Genomic DNA, 439 nt, shown 5'->3' on the forward strand with positions numbered 1-439 from the left:
GAATTAGAAAAGCTCCAACCTTCCTATTAAATTTAAATGTTGATTTTTCTTATTTTTTGTGAATTAAATAAAATACTTTCTCATTTGTGTGTTTGTATGATGAATGCTTGCTTCTGTGTTTTTGTGTACTGTTTTGTGGTTCAACTCATCAAAAATGCTTAGGCTGGCCCTCATTGTGGATCCCCAAATTCAAATAATGACTTGGGGGGGGTTAGGAACCACTGGTCTAGGGTCTTGCTCAGCACTTGTAGACGGCTGGAAGGTGAACACAGACACTCTCTCACAACCCAGCCTACTCTACACCTTCTCCTGAAGCACCTATAGGAGACTGGCAGTGAACACCAGACACTCTCTCACAACCCAGCCTACTCTACACCTTCTCCTGAAGCACCTATAGGAGACTGGCAGTGAACACCAGACACTCTCTCACAACCCAGCC

Source organism: Pleurodeles waltl, chromosome 4_1 (genome assembly GCF_031143425.1).
Source record: "Pleurodeles waltl isolate 20211129_DDA chromosome 4_1, aPleWal1.hap1.20221129, whole genome shotgun sequence".
In the NCBI taxonomy this organism is placed as follows: Eukaryota; Metazoa; Chordata; class Amphibia; order Caudata; family Salamandridae; genus Pleurodeles; species Pleurodeles waltl.